At 34.2% G+C, this 13,964-nt stretch overlaps 1 long non-coding RNA gene across 2 annotated transcripts; it reads right to left on the reverse strand.

The window, feature by feature from the left end:
• Positions 1 to 3,630: 3,630 nt before the first annotated feature.
• Positions 3,631 to 8,634, reverse strand: LOC112711598 (uncharacterized). 2 transcript variants are annotated; one of them, XR_011866045.1, is made up of 3 exons: positions 7,732 to 8,634; positions 7,506 to 7,595; positions 3,631 to 6,980 (listed from the first exon to the last, which is right to left on the reverse strand). It is a non-coding gene; the product is annotated as an uncharacterized lncRNA (long non-coding RNA). The 2 variants fall into 2 exon arrangements; XR_011866044.1 differs by lacking the exon at positions 3,631 to 6,980 and having other exon boundaries at positions 7,440 to 7,595; positions 7,732 to 8,626.
• Positions 8,635 to 13,964: the final 5,330 nt, after the last annotated feature.

Genomic DNA, 13,964 nt, shown 5'->3' on the forward strand with positions numbered 1-13,964 from the left:
AGAGTTTATTTCGTTTTTATTTATATGATGTATTGTATTATTTTAGATATTATGTGTTTCCCTCGCCTTTATCTTTACACATTTGTAAGAGGGATAGGATTTTGTTTTATGTAAAGCTTGAAAGTTAATACTATGTATATGGTTGTATATGGTTGTAAGTATGGATTTATGTTTTGTTTTAAACGGTCTTTTGAAAAATTCGGTTTAAGTTTTAAACAGGCTCATATTTCAATATTAAATATTTTAAGAGTCGTCGTAATACTCAAGCTATCAGAGTGGGGCAGTTGGAAGCGTGACATTTTGATAGTTAGGGTGTTACACACCTAAGGTGAAAATTTTCAAAGTTAGCTTGTGCTTTTCAAAATTTAAAAGTTTAATATATTCTCGTATATTAACTAATTTTTGAATTTAATGCTTAAATTTATGTCTCTTATATTATTTTTTAATTTTAAAAGTTATTTTGTCAAACGTAATTGTTATTACTTGTGTTTATTAAAAGTAATTTTTAATTTAATTTATTAAACATAAATGCTATACTTTTTAAAAAAGTAATCTTTTAAAAATTAACTTTTATAAACTTTGGATTCAAGATATGGAGCTTTTGGACCTTGCACTTGCTGATTGAATGTTCACATGGTTTAGGGATCAGTCGTGTAGCCGCATTGATAGAGTTCTGGTTAGTTTGGAGTGGTTGAAAGAGTTTCTTGAAACAATGCTTAGAGGAGGTCCAAGAGGTTTATCAAACCACTGTGATGAATATTCCTCCTCTCTCCAGCCTATTGTTTTCAGAGCAGATAGAATACTAGAATAAGGGTATGGGATAGATCCTATTCCCGGAATTAGCCATCTCCCCTTGTCTTGAATCGCCTGGTGTTTTTTGTTTCTTTGCCTGGGTCCCATTGATTGTGGATATCACAAGATTGGGAGGGGGGCTGAGACCTTTTCGGAGTCTAGATGCTTGGCTTACTCATGAGGGTTTCTTGCGGATGGTGAAGGAGGAGTGGAGGAATTTGGGCGACAAACAATTCATTGACAATCTGAAGGCTTTGAAGGTCCGCTGGGTAAATGGCATAAGGAGAATTTTAAGGACATGGATATGAAAATTATGAAAATTGAATAAGAGATAAAGAAGGTAGATGATATGGTTAGCAATGGAGTTGTTGATGGAGCTGTGGAAGCAAGAAAGAGGGCGCTGGTGAGCTCTTATAAGAAATGGTATATCATAGAAGAGTTACATTGCAAGCAGATATCGCGATCCAGGCATGCCAAGGGATGGATAAGAACACCCACTATTTTCACAATCTAGCCTCAGCTCGAAGGAGAAACAATGGGATTGAGTCCTTACTTATTCATGGGAGGATAGTGAAAAATCAAGTAAGGATTAATGTTACTATCAGAGACTTTTATAAGAATTTATATCATCAGGAGACCTCACCGGTGATAAGGTTCCATGATAATGGAGGAGGAGGCAGCAGAGTTGGAATGGATGTCATCTAATGGGAAAATTAAGGATGCGGTTTGGGATTGTGAGTCAACTAAGGCAGCAAGCAGTGATGGATATAATATGAATTTCACTAAGAAGCGTTGGGAGGATGTTAGTGGGGAGTTTACTGCAGCCGTGATGGGATTCTTTCAGTCAACGGTTTTACCTAGGATGTGAATGTTACTTGGGTGGCTTTGGCGCCAAAGTTTGTCAAAGCTAAAGAAATCAAGGACCTTAGGCCAATTAGTATGGTGGGTTGTGTTTATAAGGTTATATCAAAGATCCTGGTTCGAAGGATGCAGAAGATAACGCCAGGGTTGGTAGGAGGAACACAGGGTGCGTTTGTGCAAGGTAGGAAGATACATGATAGGGCTTTGATTGCATGTGAAATAGTGCAGTGGCTGAAGTTGAGGAAAAAGAGCTCGGCAATTATTAAACTAGACTTCCAAAAGGCTTATGATCGAGTCAAGTGGAGTTTTGTGGATATTGTTTTGCAGAAGATGAGGTTTGGCCGTAGATGGAGGGAGTGGACAAAGAAGTGTATGTGTTCTGCGTCTATATCGGTCCTAATAAATGGCTCTCCCTCTAAGCCCTTCAAAATGGAAAGGGGTCTACGACAAGGGTATCCTCTTTCTCCCTTTCTATTTGTGCTTGTTGTGGATGTTATACACATGATGATTAGAGAGGCGGTGCGGAATGGACGTATTACTCTGTTGTTGGTTGGAAGGGATAACATTGAGTTGTCACATTTACAGTTTGCGGATGATACTATACTTTTTTGCCCTTCTGAAGATGAGATGATAAGAAATTATAAGCGGTTGCTGCGCTGCTTTGAGACGGTGTCAGGGCTGAGTATTAATTTTGACAAATTTAGCTTGATCCCGGTTAATTGTGAGCAAAGATGGACACGACAGATGTGTCGAATTTCGGAGTCTAAAGAGGCGTATTTACCTGTCAAATATCTTGGCATTTCTTTGGGGGCGAATCCGAGGCTGGACAAGACATGGAAACCAGTGATTGATAATCTATGGAAAGTAAAGTCTCTGAATAAAGCGGATAAGCTGGTTCTCATTAAATCTGTTCTTAATAGCCTGCCTATTTACTATCTCAGCTTGTACAAAATCCCGAAGGCAGTAGCAGACAAAATAATATCCTTACAGAGACGCTTTTTGTGGAGTAAGGAGAACGGGAGGGACGGGATGCCTCTAGTGAAATGGGAATTTGTACAGGCTCCCAAAAGGCAGGAGGTTTGGGAGTTTGTGATGCGGTAATTCGGAATACAGCGCTCCTGTTCAGGTGGTGGTGGAGATTTTTTAAAGAGGATTGTCCACTTTGGAAGAAAATTGTATGTTCCTGTAATAACATGAATCTTTCTGATATGATTTGTCAGCTTGTACCTACAATAGGGGGTCCTTGGAAGGATATTTGTCAACTACAAATCAAGGAGCCACAAGTGAGAGAGAATATGATCAAAGGCTTGGCTATGGAACTAGGGGATGGCAGGATAATCCGCTTCCGAGAGGATAGCTGGTTACCTTGTGGTGTTCTGAAAGTTACTTTTTCAAGACTTTTCTCGGTCTCAAATCTTCAAGGGTCTGTCATAGGAGATTATGGGTTCTGGGATGGGTTAGAGTGGATTTAGAATTTTCAGTGGCGACGAGAGTTATTTCAATGGGAGCTAGAACTAGTAAACTAACTTCATGCGGTTCTGCAATTAGTGAAACTGACAACTGAGAGAGGGGACAGAGTGATATAGAAATTTGATAAAAAAAAAAAGGTGTTTATTCCACTAATTCCTTTGTGCAGGTATTGCAGACAGAGGTACTTTCCACGGATATCACAAGCTATAGCTTCACTAGTACTATTTGGAGAGAATTCGCCCCACCAAGGGTTGAGTTGTTTACTTGGTACTGGTTGGTAGGGTGAATACAAGGAAAAGACTGTGTAGATTAGGTGTTTTTGGCCAGAATTGTAACAACCTAACTTCCAGTACGTCATGATCATACCAAAAGTAAGGCGTTACTAACCTACTTTCCTTATTTACTATTTGATACTGAGCCTTTAGTTCGATGTCGCATTTCAATTTTTAAGAAAATGCCGAAAAATTTTGTTTTCTACTAATCAAAATCATATCCAAGACCACCAAGTAATAATGATCACATAATTACTACTAATAATAAATACTATACAAACAAATTTAATATAAAACTCGAGTACAATACATATCCCTCTGGATAAAATAAAACCTTAAACAACAAAGGCAAGGAAATTCTATGAAAGCAACTCAACTCATAAACTTAATTTGTAAATAAGTCTAATAACCGCCCACAGCTTCAAACTGAGTTTTCGAACCTGTGTCACTAAAAGGGTGGAAGATTTTGGGGTGAGAACAGACCACATATTCTTAGTAGGGAAAGAAAATTCCGTAAAAGTAAAGATTAAAATGCAAATAATTCATTTACTCAAGAAAACTATATTTTTACCAACCCTAGAAAATACTTTTAAATTTTACTTTAGATAACTAAACACTTTCTTTAAATTTCTGAGTTTAAAACAAAATCTCGTTCATAAAACTTGTCATCATAGCTATTTCTCAGCCACATAATTAATTCTCAACAATCACAACAATTCTTAAACACCTCAAAACATTCGCAAACTAATAGTGCAAGTAGAGATCCAAATCAACATACAAACAAGTCAAACAGCACAATCACAGAGAAGTAATACAAGCAAACACAATCAAATGCAAACGTGCAAACAACATGATGCATGTCTATCTCTAACGCAGGTCATGAGCTCATGCGTCGGTTGTCTACCTGCAACCCAACGTTACTCGCGGTGAACCCCAAATATGGAATCTTTACGGTGTCAGTCAGGCATAATTATCATCATGGGCGAACCCATGTCAATTAGGATATCTTGGCATCATGGTAAGAAACAGTGCTATCAATTAGGCGAACATTCCCACATTAGCAATCTCAGGCTATCAGTTAGGCAAGCACTTTCGCATTAGCAATTTGGCACAAGACCCATTCAACATACAATTCTCAACTTTTGTTTCATTCATTGTTTATCATTTTCTTTTATTTTCATTATACCTCCACATCACCAATTACATACTCATACCTCTACATCACCATATTAGTAAATGTACCTCCGCATCACCGCTTAACTATATATACCTCCACATCACCATATTATTCAATCACCTATCATAACCTCAAAATGTTTAGTTTCTAAGCAGCTAAACTTCTTTAACGTTTAATAAAAATTCCTTTCCTTAATAAACCAAACTCAAATTATTACTTAAAACAAACTCTCTTCTCAAAAGATAGAATTTAAAACATTATACCATTCTTAATAAATTGAAGTCAAAATAGAATAAATCTTTTCCCAACATAATAAGGCTCAAATAATTTAACTTTCCAAAACCAAGTCATAGCATTTCAAAAAGTCTCAAATTTTATAAAAATTTTGGCAGCACTTTGTCTAAACTCGAGCTTAGCCACCCTTACAGGTTTCCACTTTTTGAACAATTATCAAACAGACGTTTCTCAATCAATCTGACATTCACAATTTAACAAATCAATCATACTCCAATCTCATCAATTCATAATTACTTTTCGCATATCATATAATCCTTTCCAAAATTCAACTCAATCAACTAGTAATTCCAGAAATCAACCTTCCATAGTTCTAGTTATTTTAAAATCATTTAATCTTTAGCAAAGTTACTATTTTGCTTTAAAAGTTAGTTTTCAAGAAAATATTTCAATAATTAAACTTCAATCTTTTAATAGTTCTCAGACTTAATCTTAATTATCCATGAATAAACATTAACAATCATTAAAACCAAAACCAACCAGTTGCAAGTCAGATTCGCAGCTACTCTGATACATCAAATAACTACAATCAACCGCAAACACTTATTCTCAATAATCAGAATACAGCCACAACCAACCAATTCAGCATAAGCATATCAATAAAAATTTTAAACAATTATACCAAAATCAGAAAACAACTTCAGTCACAGCCATAATTCAACCAGTCGTAATTCAATTTCGTCAATTAACCACTCACAACATCAAAACTAGTCACACGAGACATTTAAAAATTATTTTCACTTATTCACTAAACTTCAATAGTATTCATAAATTAAAAAAATTAATTTTAAAATAAAATCTCCTACCATAAATTGACTCAGCTACACTGTAACACCCTAACTATCAAAATATCACATTTTCAGCTGTGCCACTCTGATAGCTCGGGTATTATGACAACTCTTATACCATTTAATACTAAAATATGAGCCTGTTTAAAATTTAAATTGTATTACCGCTAAAAAGACTTTTTAATAGATGACATACATCCATACAGATATCAATACTTTCAAAGAATACCTATATATATATATATATATTAATAATTTTACAAGCATTATCTAATACAATTCCTATCCTTCTTATAGAATGTATAAAGATAAAGGCGAGGAAAAACATAATATCTAAAACAATACAATACATCATAATAACAGAAAACATAATAAACTTTTCGTGACTTCCTCATCCATATCCTGAAAAGGGAACACCTGTAGTGGAGTGAGAACATCGTCCTCGAAAGGATTCTCACTATAGGGTTGTAGAATTATTATAATAGGATACGTGAAAATAAAACCGTTACAGTGATTAATAACTGCCTTATGCATCTTTTCAAAACCAAAGATTTACTATTAAAAACTTGAAATCCTTTCTGAAAGAGGAAATTGCTATTTCTTCAAAAATTTTAAAAGCCTTTCAAAAGGTCAGAAACACAAACCAAACACAGCCTTCAACCCATCTCATAATCAACCACGGTCCTAGACCCAAACAACTCAATCAATAACCAATTCATTACAATCCAACCAATTTACAGTCATAAACACAAGTAAGAAAGTTCAAACACAATCAAGCATTTATATCAAGTAGAGCAATTAGCAATTAAAAATAACTATTCACATAGGCAAACCAATTACAATATGCACACCCAAATAATGTCATATAAATGCATATGATGCATGCCTGTCCTATTGGCCATGAGCTCACGCGTCGGTTATGTTGCCAGACACGACTCGAATAAGCGGGATTAAACCACCATCCTTATCTATAGGTTCCACAAACAAGCGGGATTAAACCACCATCTTTGCCCGGAACACATAAGCGGAATTAAAAAAACCGTCTTTGCAAAACAATTTATCAATATATGAGCGGGATAAAATCACCATCCTCACTGCAGGCGGGATTAAACCACCATCTCTGCACAACGACGGAGCAGAACGCAGCGTCTCCTCCTCTTCTCCCCGACTCTCCTCCGTTCCCTCACTTCCCCGATCCCCATCTCTCTTCCTCTGCTTTCTCTCTTTCTCCCACTTTTCTTTCTTTCTTTCTTCCTTGATTTCCCTGCCCCACTCCGTTCTTCCCTTTCTTTTGTTTCTTTCTTCTTTTTTTCCTACCGTGTGTGTCTGTGATAAGGAAAATGTTAGTGGCGGCTAGGATTGGGTACAAGGAAATTAGAGTTTTGTGTTTAGTTTTTAGGATTAGAGTTTGATTTGGGGGAATAATTGAAATTAGGGATATTTTGGCAAATTCTAAATCAAATTAGGTTATATTGTATAAATTTTAAAATCTAAATTTAATCCTTCAAAATCACTTTGAAAATATTATTTAATTATCATTTTGCAAATCGGCATTTAATCAAATATTGTAATTTAAAATTAGAGATAATATAATTAATTTTTTTTTGTAAAAATTAAAGTATTAAATTCTAAAATCTCAATTATTTAAACTAAGTCATAAAATTCTTATTCTTTTATAACTACTAAGCTTTATAGTTTAAATATAGAAAATTAAGTAAAATTTCTATTTTAATTATTAGAACTTGGTTTAATTACTTTTAATAAAGTATTTTATGAAAATAAAAATTTTTAATGAATAAATAAATTAAAATTAGGTCATAATAAGATTTTTTCGAAATTTCCAGGTCTTACACACACGATTTGAACCAACAGCGATAACCCGTTTGTAACAACAACGATAGCAGCATTCATTTCTTATTGCCACATCAATGACCACAACACCTGGAGGAAATATTGGATTCAAATTGAATGAAAACAATAAGAAATAGTACTGAAGAAACCAAGGTAAAGCAGAGGCTCAATAAAATCAGAATGGTAGAATAAGGAAGTGAAGCAGATTCAAGGAAAAAGAGCGTACCAGAATAGTACCGAGTTAGTGCCATCGGTGGTTCTAGTAGTGCTTCTTCGGTGAGGAAAAAGCCAGGACATGGCTAAGCAACAGAGTTAGAGTGGCTACCCCAAACAGCTTCAGCAACAAGGACGATAGTTTGGTTCACCGCCATCAGCGACGCACAGCTCAATAGCAGACTCCACCTGCGGCAATGGCAGTAGAGCAACAACAAGGATGCGGCGATGACGACATAAGATCTGACCGGAATGGAACCCTTGGCGGCGGCAGAACCTGACAGAGCCGAACCCTAGCAGTGGCGATGGCGGTTCGACGGTGTGAAGGCATGGCGGTGCTACCCTTCACATATGAGCCTCCCTCTCCTCGCGTTCGTCTTCTCCTTTGCGAACGCTGCTCCTCTCTCCTCTGGCTCTGGCGACAGCGATGGCGATGATGTGCGGCTCGTGATGATGACGACGATGGCTCCACGGTGACGGAACAGCGACAGAAATGGGTGACTCGACGGCAGCAAGGAGGCACGGCGGCTAGGTGACAGCGCTGCCTCCTCTTCTCCCTTGAATCTCTATCTCTCTTTCGATCTTCCTCTCTCGCGCATGGCTCCTCCGTGAAGGTGACGGCGGCATCAAGACACGGCCGCGGTGCGTGGTCGACGACAGCGACGGGAAGCAGCTCCTCCCTCTGCATCTTCCTCTCGCGGCTACCTCACTCTCTCGGATCTCTCTCTCTCTCTCCCTCTATGTATTTGTCTGTATGCATGCTTGTTTATTTGATGTGTGTGGTGTGTGGTGTGTGAGTGGCGGTGAGGAAAGGTGAACGTGTCTCATGGAAGAATGAGCAGGTGGTGGGGTTACGTGTGTGTGGGTTGGGTAGAAGGAGTTTTAATTTGGAGATTAGGATTTTGTGTATGAAATCGGGAATTTTGAGTAATTTTGTAATTTTAATAAAATTAAAAGATAATATAATAATTGAAAATTAATTTTGAATTCAATAATAATATCTATGAAATTATCATTTAAGCATCAATTTACAAATTATATTCAACTTAATACTCTAATTCAATATTTGGAGATAATCAAATTAATTTTTTTAAATTATAAAATAAAGCTAAAAATTTAAGTATTTAAATTAAAACATATAAAATTCTTATTATCATTCGATTACTAAAGTTTTGAATTATATATAAGAAATTGTTTAATGAATGTGTAAAATCTCTTAAAAATATAATCTCAATTAAATATAATAAATTATAAATAAATTTTGTATTTAACTTTTTTTTTAAAATCCGGGGTCTTACAAGAATGATAATATGTGTGTTTTATGTCATTACTTTTCATTTGTTTATTAGTTGTGAGCTCACTTGACAGGTGTGGTGTGTTTGGTTGTTCGCTCTTGTAAGAATATGGACTATTTCAGATACGCTCAAACAACAGTATAAAAGTTGGACAGATATATCAACGAGAAAGATGGAACGGAAGCGGTGGTTGGTTGATTTTTTTGCTTTACCAGCTAAATAATATTCTGCTTTTCAAACATTATGAAAAGAAAAGAAATAAAAGAGAGAGAGCTTGGTTAAGATGTATGTCGTAGCTTGTTTGATGTGAATGCTGTGTGTGTGAAGAAACTGGTAATACTCTGTTGGTGATTTTCCATTGTCATCGATTGATCGGAAAGAAAAAAGATTTAACAAGGAATACAAGATGGATAACGACCACACAATAGCAATATTCCACTACAATGCATAATATCAGCATTTTCCCGAGTTACATACTGCTGCAGCTTTTACTCTATTTATCTGTAGGTCACTAGGTTATTCACTTCAGGTTCACATCCAGAAAAAAATTTAGTTCTTTTCTTTTAAATAACTTTTTTCCATTTGATATGTGAACTTTAATGTTTGGAAATTCGATCGCATCGGATTAGACCGATCAGACCGAGAATCGTCTAACAATACAATTCGATTCGCATCGGATTTGAAGAGACTAAAATTTTTTAATTCTTAATCAATTTAGTTTGAATTTAAAAATTATAAAATGCCAAAATATATTAATCAAGTGACTATATATAGTTATAACATAATAGAAATATAATTTAACATTCTAATTAATATAATAATGAGAATATAATTCAATTATTAGTATTTATAATTTTTGTGTATTTATTTATTATTTTATATATTTTTTTATAATTCGATTATTCTACTTAAATTACGATTGAACTAATTAGAAAATTGAACTAGTGAATCAGTTTCTAAAATGATTCAATTATTGGTTCGATTTTCAGAATTTGATCAAAATATTACTTCTTGATTCTTTGCATATGATTATTCCTTTTTTCTCCTTTTACTTTCTTAGATTAAGGAAAGAAAACATCTCATTACTTTTTATAATAATAAAATTAAGTAATTAAATTTTTTTAGTCAATATCAGTTAATTTTTTAAAATAATTGTATTTATCTTAAATCTAAATTTTAAATAATAAACTCTTAACTTTATATTCTGAATTATAAACTTAAATTTTAGAATTGACTAATGTTCGCAAACTACAAATTATTTCCTATATTTCTCTAATAATAATTATGAGAGAATTTTTAGAGGTCTTCATTTTTTTTTCTTTTTTTTCTTTTTCTATTTGTATCTGCTGATTCTAATTATTCTATTGAACTGTTATTCACAGCTAATAACACCTTCCAAACCTATGTAATTCCTGAAAACTACTCGAATACTGGACTATTAGTATAGTAGACTACAATAGTAAGAAGTTATGCAAGCTATGGTAATATTGCATGGCATAAAAGGGTTTATAGTAGGCCTCGGAATGTTGCTTTCATTAGCTGGGATGTGCAAATTGTTTAAGAAATGTGCTAGAAATAGGAGGTGTGGTTAACTTAAAGGGACATCAAATTGTGTTGCATTCAGTAAAATCAGCAAGGGAGTTTTACTTTCTTACGCACAATATTGTTGAATTGACCGACTTCAATGAGCAGAATTCATTGATTTGGACGCGAAAATAAACTAATTTAGTCAAAGTATTCATATGGTTTAATTATGCCAGAATCCCAATGATACTGGCTAATTACTTAGATTTTCTGGTCGTGCATTAATTAATACCCTATTTTAGTAAGGTCTACATTAAATCATGGGGTAATGCTACCGTGCTGAAAATAAATATTTTCAGCATGTGAAGAAGTAATGTATTATAATTGAAGTGACACGTATGAATACTGTAGATATACACACACAGTCACACAATTAAAAAAGTGTACGAAAGTGATTAAGTAAAATAGATTAATGTTATCATAATATTTGTGATTATATTTATTGGACTTTTTAATGGGCTAGCCAAATTATTTTTATGTGTGGGCTAAATTTTTAATGTTAATTTATAAAATAAAAACTTATTCGATTTATATTTTTATGATAATATAAAAACTAATTGCGTAAAAAATAAATAACTGTATTTGTAATATATTATGTAATGATACAAGAAGCTTTTATATTACAAATAAAAAAACGTATGATTAATTTGTTACCGAATAATTCATTATTTATAAAGCGACGATATTTTTTTTCCAAAGAAAATCATGATAAAGAATTTAAATAGGTATTTAAAATAAGTTTTTAAATATATTTTATTTTAGTCAGAATTTTGAGTTTAAATTTAGTCTAAATATTTTATTGGTCCATGAAATAATTAAAAGTAGGTTTGGTCCAATAATAATAATAATATAAATAAAATCAAAGGTTTACTGTATCCACCCACTTTAATATTTTAGAGAGTTTCGATAAAAAAATAGTATTAACCTCTCAATTATTTTAATAATTGCCCAACTTTTTTCTTTCTCAAATTTTCGTCTAATTTAAATTTAAATCTCACTTTTCTTTTCTATATCTCTTTTTTTACATTTTAATTTTCAAATTTTATATAAATTTACGTGAAAATATATTAGATCTTTGGAGATACATTGACAATATTTTACACTATTATGTAATAATGTTTATTTTTTTTATGACTATTCATCACATAATCAATATAAAATATAGTTATTTTTTGGGGTAAGTATGGTTTTGGTCTCTAATATTGAGGGTGAAAATCGAAACCGTCCTTCATCTAATTTTCAATTTAGAATCGTCCTTAACTTTTTTTTTCGTATTAAAATCGTCCTTTTAATTTTTTTCGGACAAAAATATCCTCACCACTATCAGCACAATTACCTCCACCACCACCACCACCAACACTAACACCACTACCACAACCACAACCACATCCAGCACCAACACCAATACCACCACCAACACCACCACCAACACCAACACCAACATCACCACCAACACCACCACCACCACCACCATGGATAATGGAATCATAAGCTCAGAACCAAAACCTACCACCACCACCCCCACCCACTGCTACTCCATCACCATCTGCATCACACCAACCAAAACTCAGAAAATCAACATCATCATCGTCATCCTCACCAGAACCCAGAACTCAGATCCAGAACTCAAATTTAGAAAAAGAACCCAGAACTCAAACTCAAAAAAACAAGAACTCAACTCAGAAAATCATCATCATAATCAGAACCCATAAATCAGAATCCAGAATTCAAACTCAGAAAAACAAACCCAAAATTCAAACTCATAAAAATAAACCCAAAACTCAAACTCAAGCAAACCCAGAAGAAGCAGAAGACAAAGCAGAAACAGAGATTGAAACAAGAAGCAGAAGCGGCGAGGCGACGAGGAGCAGTGGCGAGGCGGCGAGGAGCAGCAGCGACGGTGACGCTGGCTTCCCTCAGCAGCGAGGCGGCAAGAAGCAGCAGCGCGAGTCCTTCTCCCTCTTCGCGTCTCTCTCTGTTCGATCTCTCTCCTTTGTCATGGGTGGCTGGCGCGACGGCAAGTTGGGCAGCGGTTTGGGTGGCGATGTGACGAGGCACGCAGCACGGGCTGGGCGCGGCGGTGAGGTTTCCTGCGTCTTCTTCCCGTTCAGCTCTCTCAAATCTCCCTCTCTTCTCCTGTCAACAGCAGCGGCGACGGCAGCAATGACACCTACCGCGCCGCCTCCCTCTTTCCCCTTCCTTTCTTCTTCCCGCGGCCGTCCCCTCCCCCCTTCCCTTCCCCTTCCCCTCCCCCTCTTCCTTTCCCCTTTCCCCTTTCCCCTTTCCCTCCCCCTTCGTATGCCCTTTTCCTTCCCCCCTTCCCCGACGCGTTTTCTCCCCCTTCCCCCCTCCCACACGGATTTTTTTATTTTTTTAATTTTATAAATTTTTTATTAAAATAGGGGTAATTTAGGAATAATATAAAAAAATTTATTAAAAAGAATGATTTTAATACGAAAACAAACGTTAACGACGATTCTAAATCGAAAATTAGATGAGGGACGGTTTTGATTTTCACCCTCAACGTTGGGGACCAAAACCATACTTACCCCTTATTTTTACTATATGATCTTACGTAATTAGATGTACGTATAAAATTATTTTACACTGACAGTATATCAAATTAAATTATAAAAATATTCGTAAAAAACTTTTGATTAATTAAATATCATATTTTGAAACTTATTTCTCTATCATTTATGAATTAAACATTGTAAAAATTTTCTTTACCTAGTCAGTAAAATTAATTTTAAATACCTGTTTAAATTTCTTATAATGATGACTTACTTTAAAAATATATTTTTTGTTGTCGTAAATAATAAGTAAAAAATAATAAAATAAAATAAAATACATTTAAAAACTTATTTTAAATACCTATTTAAATTCTTTATCATAATTTTCTTTGAAAAAATATATATATCCTTGTTTTATAAATAATAAATTATTCGACAACAAATTAATGTTACGTTTTTTTGTTTATAATATAAAAGCTTATATAATTGTACATTATTTATATGTTATAAAGACAAGGTTATTTTTCAATCGAATAAGTTTTTTTTCATAAACTCAACTTAGCCTACATTTAAAAAAATAATTTGGCTAGTCCATAAAAAGTTCAATAAACATAATCACAAGTATCAAGATAACATTAATATATTCTACCTAATCACTCTTTTACATCTTTCTGACTGTGTAACAGAAATTATCCGTGAGTGTAACCACAGTACTCATACGTGTCATCCATCCAATGACGACACATCAATTCGTCACATGCTGAAAAAATTTGCCTTCACATGCGAGTAATAGAAATTACATTTTCACTAATAGCTATAACTTGTTATCTTATTGTAAACATTTGATTCAACAG

This window comes from Arachis hypogaea, chromosome 9 (genome assembly GCF_003086295.3).
Source record: "Arachis hypogaea cultivar Tifrunner chromosome 9, arahy.Tifrunner.gnm2.J5K5, whole genome shotgun sequence".
In the NCBI taxonomy this organism is placed as follows: domain Eukaryota; kingdom Viridiplantae; phylum Streptophyta; class Magnoliopsida; order Fabales; family Fabaceae; genus Arachis; species Arachis hypogaea.